The sequence below is a fragment of the Pan troglodytes genome, chromosome 17, assembly GCF_028858775.2.
Source record: "Pan troglodytes isolate AG18354 chromosome 17, NHGRI_mPanTro3-v2.0_pri, whole genome shotgun sequence".
NCBI lineage: Eukaryota > Metazoa > Chordata > Mammalia > Primates > Hominidae > Pan > Pan troglodytes.
The window spans coordinates 78176409-78199010 of NC_072415.2; the positions used below are offsets into that span (position 1 = coordinate 78176409).

Consider the following 22602-nt stretch of genomic DNA (forward strand, 5'->3'; position numbering starts at 1 on the left):
CACATTCATTTCCCGCTTCACATTGATTTTTGTACAATGCTTATCTTTTTTCATGGCAACTACCCAAAAGCCTTACAAACATAAGATGCCATTAAAGCTCTTGAGTGAGATTTAATGTTTAAGGAAATAATCAACTCCAACTAGTAATGTGTGCTGCACCTGTCAGAAGCTGCTCTTCCTTGCAAAAGTTCACAGAATCTTGTGACACCACAATGAGCTTGTTACCAGGACCCAAGCTGCTCCAGCTGACAGATAGAAACTATGGAGCTAGGGGAAAAAATTATCCTACATCTCAAGTGATCTTCAAAATGATTTTCATAACATCAGTCACCAAAGCAATAATAACCAGGCATACAAGAGAGAAGATAACATAAAACCTTGGACAAATAACAAGCAATATAAACCTCCCATAAGGTACTCATGTTATAAGAATATTAAGTATGAGTTTAAAATAAAAAGGCTTAATATGCTCAAAAACACAAAATATAGAGTTATAAATATACCAATTCTAAAAAGAAAGAAAATAATTGCCTTGAAGACGGAGCATTGTGAAGGTAATATTTGAGCTAGACACTAAGGCACTGCTGAAATTTTATCTATGAGTGGAGTGTCCAAGAACAGAGCTAAAAACCTTTTTTTAATTTTTTAATAATAAACTAAGAACCTTAAAATAATTTAAGACTTCTCTGTCCCATGTGAGAACTGCTTTTCCTTAACTCTCTAGCAAAAAAGATAATTTTAAAGGATGGTTCACTTTCTTTAGTTTGTAATAGATAAAATAACACTTTTTACTATTTTTTCTCTAATGCAGCACTACATAGTTATATTGAATACGCTTTTTTAAGCTTTATTTTCCCCGTTACCTACTTTCTTATATGTGTCACCCTTTTTGTATTGCTGTAAATAGAAGAGGAATTATTTCCCCAGTGCTAAAAAGCAAGCAAAAATAATCAAGAAAGAAACAGATAAGCCCAGGGTACTGAAAAATACTGCAGAGATAATGAAGTATTTGGGAGACAAGCTCCCAAGATGTAATATGAAAATGTCTATTTTTTGTTGTTAAATTTCAGAAACTCACTTTGGGTTAATAAGTGCCTTGGGAAATCATCAATAATTAAATAATGGCCATATATTATTAGATAATTTCATAAAGAATTAAATGTTGATGGCACACTAATAGGCTGTTTCACTGGTTAATCCATGTCTAGTAAAAATGCTATCTTTGTTAACTTTGAAATATTAAAAGGGATCACCATCAACACTCTCATTCTTGATTTCTGAAAGGGATTTATAAAATAACTCCTAATATTCATTTGTATGAAATTCACTTAAGTAGTCAAGTGAATTTGCAGTATGCTCTTCTATCTATACCTGTTGACATCTGAAATGATTTCGCTGGAATCACGGCTTTCTGTTTTCCAAAATATGTTCATGAATTCCTGTATCTCAGATCTCCCACTCAGAATATGTGACACTTTTAATTTAATTTTTCAGTTTATTTTAACTAATTTTCAAATTTTCAAATCAGACTGAGCTTTGAAACAGTTTTAAGGCACTTGAAATTATCTTTATGTATTTATTCTTTTTGTTGCATTTAAATACTCAGAACTGCGGTGACTTCAGGTTCTACACCTGTGAAGAGATTTTAGCATGAAAGAGTCTGAAATTTACACTGTGAAGTGCGTGAATTCGGTAGTATCATTACGTGTGTATTACATATGTCAATTAAAACATTTCTGAACAGAAACCAAATATATTTGACTTTTTAACTTCCTACAATTTAACTATTTGTTTTAAAAACTTGTGCTTTTTAAACTTAAAAATCATTACAAGAACAAGGTAAACATTGAAGAAGGAAGGTGGCATGACACAGAGCTTTGAATTACACGTATTTGACTCTATTTAATTTTCTGTGGATATACTTATTTGCTACAACAAATTTGACCCTCGTGATGTTTGTTAGATGAACTACATTTTCATTTGTAGTATCCTAATTATTGTTAATTTCAAAATATTCTCTAATTATGTGTTTTTTCTCTTTGATCCAAAAATAATTACTTTATAAATTCTTATATGATCAGGGTATTTCTTGTTATTTTTGTTGCTCTTGTTTGCTCTTTATATGTATTAGTTAGTATTAAGACTCACTGATCTTTTAATAATAAAATTATAGCCTTATTATTTCTGGTTTCATTAACTATAATTTTTGAATTATCTTTTATTATTTTGAAAACAGTTGTGCAAAACAATTTAGACAATGCAGATTATGATAGAGGCTTCTCTTATCTACAAACAGGTCATCACATTCAAGTCCATTTGGTTGTGGATTCACTGCTTGCTCTGCCAACAACTGAAGATATGCTTAATTGTCTCACAACTATTTTGTTTATGTCTACTTTTGTCTGTTTTTCTGATAATATCATTTCCATATCTTGAAGCTACATCACATGGTTAATAAGTGAATATTATAACCATAAGATTATTATGAATAATCAGATTCTACATTAAACAATAGAGACCATAAAGTCATTCTGCCCATGTATTGATTTTTGACTTAATACTCTTTCCAAAATTACGCTACCTTGTGTATTTTGCATCACCCTACTATATCGTCTCTATTAATATGTCAATTTCTTTTAGTCGTATCTCTTGTGTACTTTCTGAGTTAGATTTGCATTTTTATGAATGTATATTTCTATAAATTCGCTCAAATTTTTAATTATGTTTATTGTTTTAAAGTGACATCAGGACTAAATGGTAAAGGCATAATTTTTACATCTAAACACAATTTTTTAAGCTCTCTGGTGCTAGGGCTGGATTTGTGATTATTACTCGATGAATAAAAGTTTGTTCTGTAAACTTTATAATGTATGATCTATAACCCCATCAGTTTAGGAAATATGAAGGTTGATTTACCAAAATCACTTTTTTATGCTAATTGTAGTCCTAGTTAGTGTTTCATGCAGAACATCAGTGTTTAGGCTCGTTTTCACTTACTAGATTTTGGTCTTATTTATGCATAGTATCAATTAATCTTTAAGCTTAAGGAATTTTTAATATAATTTTAGTTCAATATTACCTATTTGTAATTAATTTTATGAAAGTGTTTTATTTCATATATGTTGATTTATGTTCATACAGAATACATAGTCATTTTATTTCTTTAAAAAATACTAAACATGTGATGAGATTATTGGGAAAAAATAAATGCTGACTAAGAAACAGCACTTATCATCCCCACCTTTCACCATGATCTGCCATGGATAATGTAGATCAACAATAAGTAGCCTCTACTTTCATCATGAATAAAATGTGGAAATAAATATACTGCCAGAAAAGAACCCTGTCTTTGAAAATCAAATCCATTTGGTGATGAAGTTATATATTATGACTTTTATTATGGTCACAAATACTTAACGCTACTGTTCTGTTGTCAGCACTTAAAACGAGGGAGGAATTCTGGGCAACTTTATTTTCCAACAACTTAAGAGGTGGCGTATAAAATAATGGTTAAATTTATCCCCTTACCTGGGAGGTAACCGCAGTCTAATTACAGTAATTGCCAAGGTGGACTGTTAAAAGCTATGTTTCATAAAAGGGAGTAGGTGAGGGTAAAGGCCTCTGCATGAAAACAAGCAAAACAAGACATCCTATTCAATAGCATGACATAATTTTTCACTTGAGAAGTGAATAACATTCTGAATTGCCTTTATATTTGAAGCTCCTGTTTTATAATGAAAAGTTATGCTCTATAAAATCAGTTTTTCTCCGCTAAATTGTAAGCTTCATAAAAAGGGGAACATATCTGTTTTGTTTAATCATTATATAGCACAGTGCCTTATGCATAATGTATGTCCAATAACTACTTGTCTAATACTAAACACACAAAAATGTTCAACCAAATCTCCTTCAATTAAAACCATTGAGAAATAGAGCAAAAAATAGCTCTGTGTTTCTTCTGGATTCCCTTTCATGCTTGATGGTGGCAGGAAGCCTGAATAAGAGGTTATATTGCAGTGTCAGTTGAGAGAGGGGTGTTGCAATAGATTAACATAAAGGCAGGGGAATCCTAGAATCATGTCAGTTGACAGGGTGGAGTGGTCGGGAATCCTAGACCTTCAGATTGGCTGAAGAGTTGGTAGCATGAGCAATGTTGACCCTGCAGAAAGGTAGGATGGGTAAAACAGCATCAAGCCTGATGCCTCATGGGAGAAGAGAGAAGCAGAAGTGGGTAGTCAATTTTTATATCATCATGAAGGTAACACTCACAATAACATAGCAGTTCACAGTTTGGAATAATATTATTTCAGAAATTTTCAAACTTCAAGAGTAAATTATTTAACTTAATAATGTATAGATTCTTATCTGGAAATGGTAAATATCACAGTCTATTTTGATAAATTATTAAGAGGTTAAAGTGAGATCAGAAAGAAGGAGATTAAGCAGAGTACAAGATCTCAGTGCAATCAGTGATAAATCAAAAGTCCTTAACTTTGGGCATTGTGATTACAGTTTCCACACCAATTAATAGGTTATCTCAAGAATTTCAAAATCTTGATCCAATATTTCTACTGATAATCTTCAGGTAAGTAATATAGTAGAACCTATAAAAAATATATAGGGTTTTTTTAAATTTATTTTATTTTATTTATTTTATTTTATTACTTTAAGTTCTGGAATACATGTGATGAACGTACAGGTTGTTTACATAGGTATACACGTGCCATGGTGGTTTGCTGCGCCACCGACCCGTCATCTAGGTTTTAAGCCCTGAATTAATTAGGTGTTTGCTATAATGCTCTCCCTCACCTTGTCCACCACACCCCCACAGGCCATGGGGAGTGATGTTCCCCTCCCTGTGTCCATGTGTTGTCATTGTTCAGCTCCAACTTATGAGTGAGAACATTTGGTATTTGATTTTCTGTTTCTGTGTTAGTTTGTTGAGAATGATGATTCCAGCTTCATCCATGTCCCTGCAAAGAAAATGGACTCATTTCTTCTTATGGCTGCATAGTATTCCATGGTGTATATATGCCACATTTTCTTTATCCAGTCTATCATTGATGGGCATTTGGGTTGGTTCCAAGTCTTTACTATTGTAAATACTGCTGTAATAAACATATGTGTGCATATGTCTTTATAATAGAATGATTTATCATCCTTTGGGTACATACCCAGTAATGGGATTGCTGGGTCAAATGGAATTTCTAGTTCTAGATCCTTGAGGAATTGCCACATTGTCTTCCACAATGGTTGAATTAATTTCTACTCCTACCAACAGTGTAAAAATGCTCCCATTTCTCCACATTCGTACCAGCATCTGTTGTTTCCAGACTTTTTGATGATTGTCATTCTAACTGGCATGTGATGGTATCTCATTGTGGTTTTGATTTGTACTTCTCTCATGACCAGTGATGATGAGCTGTTTTTCACATGTTTGCTGGCCGCATAGTTGTCTTCTTTTGAGAAGTGTCTGTTCATATACTTCACTCACTTTTTGATGGGGTTTCTTTTTTCTTTAAATTTGTTTAAGTTTCTTGTAGATTCGGGATATTAGCTCTTTGTCAGATGGATAGATTGCAAAAATTTCCTCCCATTCTGTTGGTTGCCTGTTCACTCTGATGATAGTTTCTTTGGCTGAGCAGAAGCTCTTTAGTTAAGTTAGATCCCATTTGTCAATTTTGGCTTTTGTTGCAATTGCTTTTGGTGTTTTAGTCATGAAGTCTTTGTCCATGCCTATGTCCTGAATGGTATTGCCTAGGTTTTCTTTTAGGGTTATTATGGTTTTAGGTTTTACATTTAAGTCTCTAATCCATCATGAGCTAATTTTTGTGTAAGATGTAAGGAAAGGTCCAGTTTCTGTTTTCTGCATATGGCTAGCCAGTTTTCCCAGCACCATTTATTAAATAGGGAATCTTTCTCTGTTGCTTGTTTTTGTCAGGTTTGTTAAAGATCAGATGGTTGCAGATGTGTGCTATTATTTCTGAGGCCTCTGTTCGGTTCCATTGGTATAGATAGATAGATACATACATACATAGATACATAGATAGATAGATATCTTTTTTGGTACTAGTATCATGTTGTTTTGGTTACTGTAGCCTTGTAGTATAGTTTGAAGTCAGGTAGCATGATGCCTCCAGCTTTGTTCTTCTTGCTTAGTATTGCCTTGCCTATAAGGGCTCCTTTTTAGTTCCAAATGATACTTACAGTAGTTTCTTTCTAGTTCTATGAAGAAAGTCAATGGTAGCTTGATGGGAATACCATTGAATCTATAAATAACTTTGGGCAGTATGACCATTTTTACAATATTTGATTCTTCCTATCCATTAGCATAGAATGTTTTTCCATTTGTTTGTGTCCTCTCTTATTTCCTTGAACAGTGGTTTGTAGTTCTCCTTGAAGACGTCCTTCATGTCCCTTGTAAGTTGTATTCCTAGGTATTTTATTCTCTTTGTAGCAATTGTAAATGGGACATCACTCATGATTTGGCTTTCTGTCTGTTATTGGTGTATAGGAATGCTTGTGATTTCTGCACATTGATTTTGTATCCTGAGACTTTGCTGAAGTTGCTTATCAGCTTAAGGAGTTTTGGGGCTGGGATGATGGGGTTTTCTGAATATACAATCATGTCATCTGCAAACAGAGACAATTTGACTTCCTCGCTTCCTATTTGAATATCCTTTATATCTTTCTCTTGCCTGATTGCTCTGGTAAGCAATTGAATGTTGAATAGGAGTGTTGAGAGAGGGCATCTTTCTGTTGTGCCAGTTTTCAAAGGGAATGATTCCAGCTTTTGTCCATTCAGTATGATATTGGCTATGGGTTTGTCATAAATAGCTCTTATTATCTTGAGATGTGTTCCATCACTACCCAGTTTATTGAGAGTTTTTAGCATGAAGGGGTGTTGAATTTTATTGAAGGCCTTTTCTGCATCTATTGAGATAATCATGTGGTTTTCCTCACTGGTTCTGTTAATGTGATGAATTACATTTATTGATTTGCATATGTTGAACCAGGCTTGCATCCCAGGGACGAAGCCCACTTGATCATGGTGGATAAGCTTTTTGATGTCCTGCCTGATTCGGTTTGCCAGTATCTTATTGAGGATTTCGCATCAATGTTCATCAGGGATATTGGCCTGAAATTTTCTTTTCTTGTTGTGTCTCTGCCAGGTTTTGGTATCAGGATGATGCTGGCCTCATAAAATGAGTTAGGGAGAAGTCCCTTTTGTTTTTTTATTGCTTGGAATAGTTTCAGAAGGAATGCTACCAGCTCCTCTTTGTACCCTTGGTAGAATTCACCTGTGAATGTGCCTGGTCCTGGGCTGTTTTTGGTTGGTAGGCTATTAATTACTGCCTCAATTTCAGAATTTGTTATGGGTCTGTTCAGGTATTTGACTTCTTCCAAATTTAGCCTTGGGAGGCTGTATGTATCCAGGAATCTATCTATTTCTTCTAGATTTTCTAGTTTATATGTGTAGAGGTGTTTGTGGTATTCTCTGATGGTAGTTTGTATTTCTGTGGCATTAGTGGTAATATCCTCTTTATCATTTTTTTATTGTGTCTATTTAATTCTCTCTTTTCTTCTTTATTAGTCTGGCTAGCGATCTAGCTATTTTGTTAATCTTTCCAAAAAAAAGCTCCTGGATTAATTGTTTTTTGAAGTGTTTTTCGTGTCTCTCTCCTTCAGTTCTGCTCTGATCTTAGTTATTTCTTGTCTTCTGCTAGCTGTTGCATTTGACTGTGGTTGTTTTAAGATTGACAATCAGATTGATTTGCATGCATGACATGCCATAAGAGTTTAGCATAAAAAGAAAACCATTGTTGAGATATCTGCATTTATTCTGGGTATATTTCTTTTCTGGATTGATAATTCTTGCATAATTCTCTGGCACACCAGCTGTCCACTCTTACAAGAGGTAAGAGCTTATTGTTCCTGTATCACACTCGGGTTGATTCCCTAATGCGAAAATACAAGCATCATGTCTGCATTGGACTTTTCCTAATTTTATTGTGAATTTGAAATTTTTAAAATTGCCAATCAGACTTTTTCCGTTTTAGATAGAAACTAAACATGAGCAATTTAGGTTGCTTGATAATCTGGTACAAAATGATACTATACTCAGATTTTTTTTTAATTTACCAAGATTTGTAAAAACAACAAAAGAAGATTTTAACAGAATTTGAACAGAATCTAGATGATCTTAAAACTCATAATCTTATATCAATCTATTTTAGATAACTAAAATATAGAAAATATTAGGCATAGGTAATATAAGATTATATCTAAATTAAAAATGGTGGCAAATAAGCAATACCTCATAATACTGAGGCTCATAAAAGGAAATTAAAAGAGAAAGCAATTATTCATATTAAAGTTGCCAAATTTGGCAAACTATTGTTTCCTAGTGAACAGTGCAGTGACCTCTCCATGAAAAATTAAGATATTGGTATTTCAGCCTTATCAAGTTATAATCAAGATCTTGGTGTTTCTGCCTTATCAGAGTTAAGTACCTTGTTAACAGGAGCCTGTAAGGACAGGGAAAAGAGCAGGTGTTTGAAATTATATATCTATGGAATGTTAAATTCCTGGTGAGCTTCTATTTAGTTACGTAAAAGGCCCACATAAAACTAGCCAGCACCATTGGTTACAGAAGGAATAAAATATTTGGCAAAATATTTGCAAATATTTGCCAGGTAAGATCAGAGAGCTAAATATATACATGTTATAGTAATGTGAACAAAAGTAAAGAAATGAAAGATCAAAGAGGATAATCAACCAAATGTGCAAATAATCTGAAAATCAAAATTCAAACTTAATTTTGTATAACAAAACATCCTCTAAATAGAACTAATCCATCTGTACATTTTTCAAAAAAATCTCTTTATTTTTTGGAGAAGGAATTGTGTAATCGTCTTTGGAATTATTCTATTATTAATAATTTCTAATAAGAAATGCTATTCAAAAGTTCTCTTTTATTTTTTCAAAAAGATGAAATTTATTTTATTTTAAACAACAAAAGAATCTAATCTTATTGCCTGGTGTGTTCTTATCATCTGACATTTGGAGGCATGAATGATTGATAACTCTACCTTACTTAGCAGGAAGATTAATCTTTACGTAGATTCAAGAGTGGGAAGAAAGAGACATTCACATTTCTCACTTTTATGCCAGGACTCCTATAAATTAGAAGTGTCAAAAAGTAATTTCTCAATTTATATGCATGGAGAAAACTCCATTTTTTTGTTTAAATGTATTAACGTTAAAGTCTCCCATATAAGGTAACCAATACATATTTGAAATATCATAAATGTATAATTTATGTCTGTGAAGTTATCTTGTATCCTTTTATTGGTGATTTGCTGAGTAATTTACAATGCTATTCAAGAACCACTGGACATTAGTTTCAAAAGTGAGTCATGGATAATGGAAATACTGCTCTTGCATCTAAAAATTTTATATATGAAACTACAATATGCTCACAGTGAATATTAATCATAAACTGAATGTACTATATAGATGAAGGATTTGTATAAAATATTTTTCCATATTCAGAGCCATGAGATTATTAAAAATCGTTTACTTTAGTAACTCTTTTGTCAAAATTCCAACCTAGCTCTATCTACACGACCCCATCATTTGTCATGTATCTATTTACTTCCATAGATTTAATTTTAAAATTAGTACTAAATTACCTTATTAAAATCTAATGAACAGAGGATTCTTTAACAGCAAGATAAAACTGTACCCTCCTGATACATTGAACAGAAATGTTTAAAAGACTTTAGTAAATGGGACAGGATATGGGTGGGCAAAGAAGGCAAAAGTGATTCTTAGTATATGAATGAAAAGCCTTACATTAAGCTCTGGATAGATTCTGGGCAACAATCACTCCTCCCTTCAGGAAGACCATCTCCTGCTACTTTGTATAGAAATGAAGACTAATTTCTATTTAAGCTATAAATATTTAAAATGAGTTGCTCAGCAATTCAACCTTTCCCATGGAATGCTGACACCCTGAAATAATAAATAGCTCAAATATAGAAATATGTTTTTAATTTTTTACATACTCCATATACTAGAGACAAAGAATTAGGAGTAAATTTTCAGCCAAAATTACCTAGGCAGGATTATTGAGGTTTAAATTCTAACAGAAATGAAGCAAAGACATATGATTTTTCAGTTTTGTTTGGGAAAGTAATATAGAATTAGAAGTACTTACAAAACTGAAAATCCTATGAATCCTAAGATCACCAAATCCACTTACATGGCAAAATAACTGGACAAACCAAATGGATCCATAATCTGACTTTTCTGGGGCTATCTTCAATTCATCAGAGCCAAATCATTGCTTTGGAAGGTTGTAGCAGATGTAAAATGTTGACATTGACCCAGAAATGTGAAATACATTGGCAAATGGAATTTTTTTTTTATTATTTTTAATCTATCTAAAGATAAATTACTATTTAAAAGTATAAAAGACATTATGGTGTGTATAACATAAGTATAAATAAAGGTATGATGACAATAACATAAAATTAGGGTGATGAAAATCAAAATATACTATTGTGAGGTTCTTATCTTGTGTGTAAATAGGCACACTATTAAGAAAATGTAGACTGTTATAAATTAAAGTTGCATAGCATAAGTTTTAAACCAACCAGTTAAATACTACAACTACTAGTATTGCATCATTAATTAGGCAATGTTATAAATGAAAGGGAATCATATATAATGCATGATTAATGCAAAAGAAGATAGAAAATTAGAAAGATGGGACAAAGAACAAATAACACAAATAATGGCAAGAGTACAAATTTAAAATTTACTCTGTTAATGATCGCATGAACTGTAAGTGGCCCAAATTCCCTAAGTGAAATGTAGGGATTATCAGGTTAGATAACAAAACAAAATCCAGCTATATGCTGCATGTAAGAAATACATTTTAATTAGTTAAACACAAATAGTTTAAAAGTAAAAGGATGAATTAGCTTAATTTAGCCATTCCACAATGTATACATATATCAAAATACATATTGTCCACCATAAATATATACAATTTTTAATTGTCCTTTAAAAATGTTTAAAAAGAAAAGTAAAAGGATGAGGAAAGTTATATCATGATAACACAATCAAAAGTAAGCTGAGTGACTATATTAATATCAGGAAAACAGTATACTGTGCAGCAAAAATATTGCCTTTGATAATAAAAACAGCAAAGCAACAAAAAGAGCTATATTGAGAAAGCAGTCAGTCCATCAAAAGGACATAACTAATCTAATGTTAATAGCCCCTAGGCCAGGTGCAGTGGCTCACGCCTGTAATCCCAGCACTTTGGGAGGCCGAGGCAGGAAGATCACGAGGTGAGGAGATCGAGGCCATCCTGGCTAATACGGTGAAACCCCGTATCTACTAAAAATACAAATAATTAGACTGGCGTGGTGGCGGATGCCTGTAGCCCCAGCTACTCAGGAGGTTGAGGCAGGAGAATGGCGTGAACCCGAGAGGAGGAGATTGCAGTGAGCCGAGATTGAGCCACTGCACTCCAGCCTGGGTGACAGAGAGAGACTCTGTCGAAAAAAAAATAAAGAAGCACCTAGAAACATAACTTCAAAATACTTGAATACAAAAACTCTTAGAACTAAAACAAAATTCACAATTTTAATGTAAGATTGCATTTCCCTATTTTAATAATTGACAGGATAAATTAAAAATTAGTAAGGATATAGAAGCCTTGAACAAAATGCCCACCTAACTTTACCTAATTGACATTTAGACTAACGCTCCAACCCAAAAAGAACAGATGACACATTCTCTTCAAATCTACATGGAAGGTTTTCTAAAATAGACTGTGTTCTGGGCCTTAAGAAAAGTCTTCATAAATTTGTAATGTTTCAGGTTATACAAACTATTTTAGTTGACCATATGGAAATAAGTGAGAAATCAATGACAGAAATATATCTGAAAATTCACAATACAAATTTGAAAACTAAATAACCTATTTTAAATAATGTAACCATGGGTCACAAGATAAACCAAAAGGGAAAAGATAAAGTTAAACATAACATATTAACATTTATAACCTTCCAGAAAATCAAAATGGAGGATATATTTTTCAATTTATTCTGTGAAGTCAGAATCATCCTGACATTAAAACCAGACAAGGACATTATAAGAAAACTACAGAACAATGACTCTAATAAATGTAAATATAAAGATGATATTCAAATAAATAAAAGCCAAATCAAATTCATCAACATATACAAATATGTCATGATACAGTAGGTTTTATTACAGGAATGAATGTTGACTTACACTTCAAAGTTCAATCAATATAATTCACCATTTTAACAAACTAATAAAGGAAATCCATATGATCCTTTCAACACGAGCAGGAAAGTAAGTGACATAACCCCAAATCCACTGATGATACAAATTCTTACCAACTAGGAATTCAAAAAAAAATTCTTCAACCTAATAAAGGTCAACTATGAAAAACCGAGATATAGCATCATACATAATGATAAAAGACTGAATGCCTTTTTCCTGAGGTCGGGAATAACACAAGATATCTTCTTTTAAATCCTCTATCACTGCACTGGAAGTTCTGACAAGTGCAATTAGACATGGAAAAGAAATAAATGCATCCAGATGGAAAAGGAAGAAGAAATAATCTTTATTTGCAAGTGAAATAAATGTTTATGCAGAAAATCTGATGGAATATTTAAAAAATTTTAAAACTAATAAGTGAATCTAGCAAAGTTGTAAGATTAAAGAAAAACAATATTAAAAATTAGTTTTATTTATGTGTACTAGTAATGGACAGATATTGAAATTTTAAAATGCTTTACAGTAGCACAAAAATGAAATTCTTCAAAATGAATCTAATAATGAGATGCAAAAGACATGCATTGGAAACTATAAAACATCTATAGAAGTTAAGGACAAGTAATGGAATGAAAAAGTTGAGTGTTCATGGTTAAATGGTTCAACATTGTTAGATATTATATTAGTCTGACTGGGCTGCAGTAAAAATATACTACAGCCTAAATGGCTTAAAGAAGAGATGTTTATTTTCTCACAGTTCTGGAGGCTTGAAGTCCAAAATCAAGATGCCTGAACAGTTGCTTCTAGTAATGCCTGTCTCCCTGGATTGAGATGTCCACAGTCTTGCTGTATCCTCACACGGTAGGGAGTTTCTGCTTCAGAAGATGAAAAGGTTCTGGACACGGATGGCGGTGATAGTTGCATAACAATGTGAATGTACTTAGTTCTGCTGAACTGTGTGTGTGGAGAGAGAACTCTGGAATTTAAAAAAAGAGATCTCTGATGCCTCTTCCTTTTCATATTGAGGACATTGATTCTATTAGATTATGGCTCCATTTTGATGACACCATTTAGTGTTAATTACACCCTCAAAGACCCTATCTCCAAATTCAGTCAGTGAGGGTTAGGGCTTTAATACATGAACTTGGGAGGGGCACAATTTATTCTATCAAAGATATCAATTCTCCCAAAAATTTATCTGTCGATTCAATGTATTCCTAATCAAAATTCTGGAAGGTGCTTTTGAAAAAAAATTCACAGGGTGATTCTAAAGTTCATATGGAAATACAAAATACTTAGACCAGCCAAATAAACTTTGAACAGGAAGAATACATTTGAAGAGCTAACACTATCTGATTTTAAAACTTGTGAAAAAGTCACAGCCAACTATAGCGTAGTATTGGCATAAAGATAGACAAACGGATCAATGAAATTGAATAGGGAGGAGATGCAAAGGTAATTCACTGGAGACAGAATAGTCTGTCTCCATCATCCGTGCTAGAACAATTGGATACACTTATTTAAAACAATAAACTTTGATTTACACCTTGCATCATAATTTAATTATCAACTCAAAATTGATTTTATCTAAATGTAGAACCTAAAATTTCTATGGAAAAATATAATGGAAAAAACTCTGGATTAGCCAAAAACATTTGTTACATGTGACACTAAATCCATTCAAAAAAAGAAATATTGGGCTTAAAATCAACACATTTTAAAAAAAACTTTTGCTATTTGAAGAACACAGTTTAAATAATAAAAATAATCCATAGGCTGAGAAAAAGAAATGTTAAATAAAATCTTTGATAAAAGACTGGTTTGAGAAATATATTAATAATTCTAAAATCAACAATAAAAAGTATTTGTCAATGAAATTTTTTAAATGGGCAAAATATAGAGAGTTCACAGAAGAAATTATACCTATAGTAAATTAGAACATGAAAAGATGGTCAACGTCATTAGTCATTAGAGAAAACTAATTTCAAAGCACATCAAGATACCCGTGTGTACCTATTTATCTAATAAAAATTAAAAACATAGACCACGGTTAGTGTCATTGAGGCTATTTAGGAACTAAACTCACATATACTGCTGGCAGGAGTAAGGCCTCTTTGGAAAGCAGTTTTGCAATTTATTAATATACTGTATGAGCTATCAATTTAATTCCAAGTATTTCCCCAAAGAAATGAAAAAGGGCCCATTCAAAGATTTGTATACAAATGTTCATAGAAGTTTTAGTCATCATATTCCAAAATTGTAAACAATCTAAATATATATTAACAGTTGAAAGGATAAACCAATTGTGAGATATCACACAACAGAATACCACTGTATAATTCATAGGAATGAGTTATCAATACATGGTAAAACATGGATAAATTTTAAAGTATGGTGAAACATGAATAAATTTTGAAATAATTTCATTAAATGAGGGCAGTGAGACAAATAAAAAGGAGTACATACTGTGGCATTCCATTAACGTAAGTTCCTAGAAAATGCAAACTAATCTCTACTGACAGAAAGCATTTGATATTTTCCTTAAGATGAATGTGGGGTAAACAACTAAAGAAGAGAGTGATTCAAAAGGACCCAGGCAATCTTGAGGGCTGATGGATCTGTTTATTACCTTTATTGTGGCAGGGGTCTTTTGAAAGTATACTTATATAAAAATTATCAAATTATAAAAGTTAAGTAGAGACAGTAAATTGTGTGTCATTTTTATCTTGATTATGCTCAAAATATTGGTATAAAGTTAATTTAAACTTCAAATGAAATATCAGACACCAAAGTCTTGAGATATTTTGTGAGAAAATATTCTTAATAAAACAGTAACGTTATGATGAAATTGCTACTCTATTTTTTAATTAGAATTCAATGTATTATATAGAGAACTACATTTCTAGGATCTCCCAAATTGTAAAACTTATGCTATTAAATTTAACATGTTATTCAGCAAACAAGTTATTATTACTATTTTCTCTCCACAGTAGCTCCATCATATTCTGCACAGTATAAAAACCTTATTTACTGTGGTGCTTTAAGTTGCCTCTTCTGCTTCTACAGCAGTTTTGAAAATGACTCAGCATAAACTCTTTCTAAACCTATTCTTAGTGATCCTGCAGTACTTCTGACCTGCTCTGCTTCAGATGTACAAGTCAAAACTGAGGATCTGCAAGTTCTTGTAAAGAAGGGTCTTGAGTCTCTGGCAGTATATTTGATCTTTGCTTTCCTGACTAAAGATGTATCCTTTGTAATAAAACTCTCTGTATGCACCAAGCTTTGGTAAAAATACAAGGTCTGAAAAGAAAGGAGGGTTTACTCAATGAATTTGAAAGTCAGGTAAAATAAAAAAGACCCTATTCACCCTCACTTGTAGTTATCTTTGACAGCAATTTTGGTTGTCATATCTATGTGACCTCCAAGTAAATGCTTCATTTCCCACTGGACAGCAAATTGTATAACTTTAGTGTTATCACATGAGAGGAGAGAACTATTAGAAGTTAAACCAATTGAACTTTGGAACAGTTTAGAGAGTACAGAAACAGACCAATAAGTAAATGGAAATTTGATAAATGTTGCCGAGAATTACTTAATATAGGATGGTGGAGTAACTCATTTTCTTTACACAAGAATGTGGTAATTGGTTTTTACTTACAGTCATACAAAAATATTCTACAAATATGACAGAAAAACTTTAAAAGTTTTAGAAATACGTACTGATGTTCTGAACTTTAAGTAGGAAGAGATTTCATAGGATTAAACAAAGTTTAAAGTAAAAATTAATGAATAATAAATACAAATGTATTAATATAAATATATTAAGATTGAGCTTCTGTTAATCAAAAATAACCATAACTAAAGATAAGCCAGGAACTGAGATAAGAGGTTTACAGCACACATAAGCAAAAAAGTATCAGTATTCAAAATATAGAAAGAAATTATCCAATCAATAGGAAAATACTAGATGAAGGTAGAGCAAGATGGTGGAATAGAATGTTTCAGCAGTTGTCCCCCTGACAAGGATACCAATTTAAGAACTATCTACACACAAAAAACACCTTCATAAGAACCAAAAATCAGGTGAGCACTCACAGTACCTGGTTTTAACTTCATATGACTAAAAGAGGCACTGAAGAGGTTAAAAAAAAGAAAATCTTGAATCCCTGACGTCACCTTCTCACCTCCCCCAGCAGCAGCTGGTGGCACAGAGAGAGAATCTTTGTGCTTGGGAGAGGGAGAGCATAGCAATTGTGAGATATTGCATTGAATTCAGTGCTGCCCTGTACAGCAGAGAGCAAAACCAGACTGAGTGACCTCAGCCACCTGGACTGATGGACAAGAGAAATAAATAGAGGGCATCCAAATTGGAAAGGAAGAATGCAATCATCCTTGTTTGCAGGTGACATGATTTTATATTTGGAAAAACCTGAAGACATCACCTAAAAACTACTAGAAAAGATAAACAAATTCAGTAAAGTTGTAAGATATCAAATTAACATACAAAAATTAGTAGCATTTTATATGCTAACAGTGAACAATCTAAAAAAGAAATAAAAAAGTAATCCTATTTACAACAGCTACAAATAAAATAAAATATCTAGGAATCAATTTAACCAAAGGAATGAATGATCTCTGCAATGAAAACTGTACAACTATGATGAAATAAATTGAAGAGAACACATTGCTAAAATGACCACATTACTCAAAGCAGTCTATAGATGTAATGCAATCCTTATCAAAATACCAGGGACATTCTTCACAGAAATAAAAGAAACAATTCTAAAATTCATATGGAACCACAAAAGACCCAGAATATCCCAAACTCTCCTAAGCAAAAAGAACAAAACAGGAGGTATCACATTCCGACTTTAAATTGTATCTCAGAGCGATAATAATGAAAACAGCCTGATACTAGCATAAAGGCAAACACATAGACCAGTGGAACAGAATACGGAACCCAGAAATAAATCCATACATGTTTTTGACCAAGGTGCCAAGAATACACACTGGGGAAAATACAATCTCTTTAATAAATGATGCTGGGAAGACTGGATATCCATATGCAGAAGAATACAAGTAGATCTTTATCACTCACCAAATAAAAAAAATCAAATCAAAATGGATTAAAGACTTAAATCTTAGATCTCAAACTGTGAAACTACTAAAAGAACACTTTGGGGAAACTGCAGGACATTGGACTGGGCAAAGACTTATTGAGCAATACAGGCACAGGCAACCAGAGCAAAAATGAACAAACGGGATGACATCAAGTTAAAAAGCTTCTGCATAGCACAGGGAATAATCAACAAAATGAAGAGACAACCCATAGAATGGAGAAAATATTTGCAAACTACCCATCTGACAAGGGATTAATAATCAGAATAAATAAGATGCTCAAACAGCTCTATAGAAAATATCTAATATTCCAATATAAAAGTGGGCAAAAGATCTGAATAGACATTTCTCAAAAGAAGAAGACTTACAAGTCGCAAACAGGCATACAAATAGGTTCTGAACATCATTGATCATCAGATAAATGCAAATCAAAACTACAATAAGATATCATCCCACCCCACTCAAAAAGGCAGGGAAGGCCAGGCGCAGTGGCTCACGCCTGTAATCCCAGCACTTCGGGAGGCCAAGTATGGTGGATCACCTGAGGTCAGGAGTTCTAGGCCAGCCTGGCCAACATAGTGAAACCTCGTCTCTACTAAAAATACAAAAATTAGCTCGGCATGGTGGCAGGTGCCTGTAGTCCCAGCTACTTGGGAGGTTGAGGCAGGAGAATCCCTTGAACCTGGAAGGTGGAGGTTGCAGTGAGCCAAGATCACTCCATTGCACTCCAGTCTGGGCAACAAGCGCAAAACTCTGTCTCAAACAAACAAACAAAAAAACAGGCAGGCAATAACAAATACTGGAGAGGATGTGGAGAAAAGGAAACTTTCATATGTTTTTGGTGGGAAGGTATGTTAATACAACCACTATGTAGAGAACAGTTTGGAGGTTACTCAAAAAACTAAAAATAGAGCTACTGTATGATCCAGCAATCCAACTCCTAGGTATCTACCCAAAAGAAAGAAAATCAGTGTATCAAAGAGTTAACTGCACTCTGATGTTTATTGCAGGTCTATTCACAATAGCCAAGATTTGGAAGCAACCTAGGTATCCATCAACAGATGAAATGGATAAATAAAATGCAATACTTATGTACAATGGAGTACATAAAAGAATGAATCCTGTCATTTGCAACTACATGGATGCAACTAGAGGCCATTTATGCTAAGTGAAATAAGCCAGACACAGAAAGGCAAACATTGCATGTTCTCACTTGTTTGTGGCAGCTGAAAAGTCAAACAATTGAACTTATGGAGACAGAGAGTAGAAGGATTGTTGCCAGAGGCTGGGAAGGGTACTCAGGGATGGGAGCATGGCAGGGGGGATGGTTAATTGGTACAGAAAAGCAGTAGGAATAAATAATACCTAGTATTTGATAGCACAACAGTGTCACTATAGTAAAAATAATTTAATTGTACATTTTAAAATAACTCAAAGGGTGTAATTAGATCGTTTAAAACACAAATGATAAATGCTCGAGGAGATGGATACCCTACTTACCCTGATGTGATTATTACACATTGCATGAATGTGTCAAGATATCTCACGCAACCCATAAATATATGGCCCCACTATGTTCCCACAAAAGTTAGAAATAAAAAATTAAAAAAATTAAGAAATAAAACAATAAACATTGTATTAGAAACATAGTCAAAACACATCATTAAACATAATTAAGAACCAGGGAAACACAGCATAAAACTGTAACGTATATAATTTTTACACCCAAAAGGGAAAAATTAAGACAGTTTACCAACAGAAGATTAGGGTCAACAATATCTCTTCTGAGATACTTATTTTCTCAAATACTTTCAGGAAAATTGTCAACTTAATGCAAAATCATTCCATTGAGCAATCCATCTTTTAGCTCATGTTTCTTCTATGTTAAAACAAGTAGATATTTCTTCTCCTATGTTTTACTTTAAAATAGTTACATTACAGTCTGAACGCTGAAAATTCTTGCTATAACAAGAATATTCATATGGATAAAGTCTGTTAAACATAATAAATAATGCTGTATATCCTCAATTGTATTTCTTCACGGCAAAGGACACTGTTGTGGCCTCACTGGATCCATTCTTCTGAGCCTATGCACTGACTCCAAGCTCTTGGGAGTGGTGGCTGCTCAGAGTTCTCAGCTCTCCCTTTCTGTGGTCACCTGACGCAGAGTTTATCACACACACACACATACCCCTCCTGGGGAAGCTTTCAGCTGACTGACATGGGACAAGAAAAGACCAGCAACTTGCCAGAGAATGAGACCAATTCTGGAGCAATTCATGTTCCAGAGTTCTGCAGGGATCAACTGAGGCTAGTCACGGGTTCCTGAACCTTCAACATAGGCTTTACTTTTAGGGAACTCAAACAAATGATACGGAATCAGGGCAAGGAAGTGCTGGGTAGAGAAGGGAGGGTCCCTAGCTAGGGCTTCACCCCTGGGCTTGTGCCCACGGACCTAGATGAGGACAAGCATTTCTGTTTTTGCGCCTAAATGTTGTATTTTCTATGACCACCCTGGCCCACCACACCCCTATCCTGTGCTTATCAAAACCACGAGACCCTAGCAGGCAGAGACATAAGTGGCTGGATGTCCAGAGGAACACACCAGTGGAAGAGCACACTGACAGGCTCCAGCAGACGAGGCAGGCCATCAACGGAGGGAACCACGCGGAGAAAAACCACCACCTTCCCACTCCATTCCCCTTCTGGCCTCCCCATCCACCTCACTGAGAGCTACCACCTCTCAATAAAACATCTTGCAACCACCCTCCAAGCCCATGAGTGATCCGATTTTTCCGGTACACTAAGGCAAGAACCTGGGGATACAGAAAGCACTTTGTCCTTGCCATAAGGCAGAGGGTCTAAGTGAGCTGATTAACACAAGCTGCCTGCGGAGGGCTAAACTTAAAGGGTTCACTGACACATGCCTACTGGGGCTTCAGGAGCTGAAACACTCAACCCTACGTGCTGCTCCGGGGTTGGATTCCCAGGACCTGCCCCGTCTGCGAGCTCCCTCTAGAGGTTTGAGCAGCGGGGCACCAAAAAAGCAAGCCACACCCCCATCGCACCCTGTGAGGGGGATAAGGAAACTTTTCCCGTTTCACCAAGACAGTTGTTTCAGGAGTGGTCCAAGAATAAGGTTAGGAGTTGAATCACTTACTGGCCAACTGTCAATGAAAACTCTCTCACCTGTGATAAAATCGGGATCTGTTTAACAATTGGTGTTTTTAATACTCTGTTGAGGAGATGCCACTACTTGTACGTGCATTAAGAGCAGCAGCATCAAAAATTGCAGAAAGGGTTTCAGAAGCTTGGAAGAAAATCAGATAGAATAATCTTTTAGTATCTCGAGACAAATGATTGTGTAGTAAGGTTAGAGGATGTGGATATCATACATTTTGGAAGTGAAATTTAAGCTAATATTTACAAATACAAAAATTGTTGGGGGAGAAGCCCTTTCCATACTATCGAGAGACGTATTTCAATGATGTATTATATTTTATGTTTAATAATCATAAAAGATTAAAATATTTACTTCTTGGTAATTTGTGTAGTAAAAATAAGTTTGACAACTCATTTTGGAATTAATATATACAGAGATCTAATCTTCAATCTACCACTGCCCCTGAAGTTACATAGACACTGAAATTCTTAAGGATTTCCCTCATATTGAACATTATATGCCTTTCTAAATGTCTTCAACCCACACACTTATTGTTGTGTCTGGAAAGCTCTATTAAATTTAATTAATTAATTAATTAATTAATTTTATTTATTTTTTTTTTTGAGACAGAGTCTCACTCTTGTTGCCCAAGCTGGAGTGCAGTGGCACGATGTCGGCTCACTGAAACCTCTGCCTTCTGGGTTCAAGCGATTCTCCTGCCTCAGCCTCCCCAGTAGCTGGGATTACAGGTGCCCACCACCACGCCCAGCTAATTTTTGTATTTTCAGTAGAGACGGTATTTCACCACATTGGCCAAGCTAGTCTCAGACTCCTGACCTCAGGTAATCCGCCCACCTAATTTTTGTATTTTCAGTAGAGACGGTATTTCACCACATTGGCCAAGCTAGTCTCAGACTCCTGACCTCAGGTAATCCACCCACCTCAACCTCCCAAACTGCTGAGATTACAGACACGAGCCACCACACCCATCAAGAAAACTCTATCATTTTTCATCAGACAAACTCTAACTCACAGCAAAAACACTTCAACTTTGCATTTCCATTACAGAAATAGCTCTGCCCGATAATTTATCTGTTTACATATCCCACTTCTAGCCCCTTCTTTACTTAAATATTTATGAATATAGTGAATGACTTTGTAATTTGGAAGGACATAGTTAATCATATTTATAAAAATATGCAAGGACAACAAAACTAGACTTCCATAATAAATTGAAAAAAGAAAAAGGAGATTTTTAAATTCAAGATGATGCCTCTAAAATTACAAAAGCTCCAAACATTTACCCAAAAAGTTTTCAAGGATACAGGTAAGGAACACATCTGTTTACTAAGTCAAAATGACTCATTCAACTATTGTATAGCATGAATTGTGTCCTGTTGTAATTTTTTTCTAACACTTAATACCAAAGCTCCAGCTACAATTTCTTTTCACCAGAGAATGTTTTATGGACTTTATTATATTGACTAAACTAATTCATTTTTAGAATGATGTAGCATTGATTCCTCAAATGTATTTTTACAGTTTTTGTTGTTTATGTTTTAATACAGGAATAAAGAACCAAAAAAGCCTGTACGAAGAAAAGTATTATATCTTCCTCAACTAGAAATAAATTATTGCTAATGTCATTCCCCTTACAAGAAGAAATTTATCATAAAAAGAATAGAACAGACATATAGTATGATATACCACTACATTTTATGCAAATATTAGCTGATTCCCTAAGTAGGATTATAATGTAGAGAGTACTGGGAAATACAAGTTTATTCCACAATCTTGACAATTCTGTCTAGCTAGATGAGTAGATAGCTATACTTTAAGAATAAACAGGTTATTCTTGATCTGAAGGGAGAAGGGCAGGTAAGAGTGAAATCAAAGAGGAATTGCAAATTCGACAATCATGGGATTTGAAGCCTCATAAAAAGCATATTAGACAAGTTAGTTTTAGAAATTGTTTTTCTGGTTATATCAAATAA

The 22602-nt window shown here is 34.0% G+C and overlaps 1 long non-coding RNA gene across 1 annotated transcript in view; it reads left to right on the forward strand.

Annotated features, from left to right (window-relative positions):
- The first annotated feature begins 233 nt into the window (after nt 1-233).
- Nucleotides 234-22602, forward strand: part of LOC107969522 (uncharacterized) — a 46975-nt gene continuing 24606 nt past the window's right edge. Inside the window, exon 1 of the long non-coding RNA XR_001711405.3 lies at nt 234-414. This is a non-coding gene — a long non-coding RNA (uncharacterized LOC107969522). The remainder of the gene's footprint in view (nt 415-22602) is intronic.